Here is a 963-nt window from a genome sequence, read left to right as displayed (position 1 = left end):
ACGGGCTGTTCCAGAGCCCGGAGAACCCTCCGCGCCCCCACAGAAAGGAGTGCGCGTGGCTGTCCCACTGCTCCCATGAGGCCCGCCATCCGCCCGCCATCCCCCATCCTCAGCCTCCCATTGTAGCCCAGGTACCTAGGGCAGTAGGGGGAGGTGGGCGATGTGGCCTGATTGACAGCTGACTGAACCAACTACAACGGCGTTTTCCAACCCTTGTCATCTCAGGGCATCCACAAACTAACCACTAAAATTCTGCAGAACACTAACAAACGAATTACTTTTTTTGCTGATCTGGCAAAAGAAATAGGTATAAGTTTGATTGATTTACCAAATAATAATAATTAATAATAACGACCTACCCTTTTTGCTCCAAAGTGGCTTTTTTAAAAATCAGGAGCCTTGCCCGGCCGGGGTGGCTCAGTGGTTGAGCGTCTACCTATGAAGCAGGAGGTCACGGGTTCGATTCCCGGTCAGGGCACACGCCCAGGTTTCAGGCTCCATCCCAGTGTGGGGCGAGCAGGAGGCAGCCGATCCATGATTCTTTCTCATCATCGATGTTTCTCTCTCTTTCCCCCTCTTCCTTCCTCCCTGAAATCAATTTAAAAAAAATAAAATCAGGTGCCTATACTTGTGTATCAGGATTTCTGGTCCCAAGAAGTAACCAATCAGACGCAATCTTATTACGCGACGTGACCAGTAAGGTGCAGCCTGTTGAGTGACCTGCCCACTTGGGTTCAGGACAGGCACTCACACCGAGGCTGCTGTCACTTCTGACCTGAGGTCTGAGGGCAGAGGCCCTGCCTGCTTGGTGAGGGACTGAGGGTTTCCAAACTGCGGCTCACGGTGGAAACCGCTGGACGACGGCGCATTCCCTGGAAGAGGAAACCGGAGCGGCCCTGGGCCCAGCGCTGCCTGGGCTCTGTGAGCAGGTGGACGGGATGGCAGCGGCAGGGACCGCCAGCC

General features: G+C 54.4%; 1 protein-coding gene and 1 non-coding gene across 2 annotated transcripts in view; both read left to right on the top strand.

Annotated features, from left to right (window-relative positions):
• The window catches only part of CSMD1 (CUB and Sushi multiple domains 1), a gene marked incomplete at its 5' end in the record, with an annotated part of 650,642 nt that overhangs the window by 498,330 nt on the left and 151,349 nt on the right, over window positions 1-963 (top strand). The window lies entirely within an intron of this gene.
• Window positions 407-478, top strand: TRNAH-AUG. The gene has a single exon. It is a non-coding gene; the product is annotated as a tRNA-His (tRNA).

The sequence above is a fragment of the Myotis brandtii genome, unplaced genomic scaffold (assembly GCF_000412655.1).
Source record: "Myotis brandtii unplaced genomic scaffold, ASM41265v1 scaffold646, whole genome shotgun sequence".
In the NCBI taxonomy this organism is placed as follows: Eukaryota; Metazoa; Chordata; class Mammalia; order Chiroptera; family Vespertilionidae; genus Myotis; species Myotis brandtii.
This window is presented reverse-complemented; position numbering and strand designations above follow the sequence as displayed.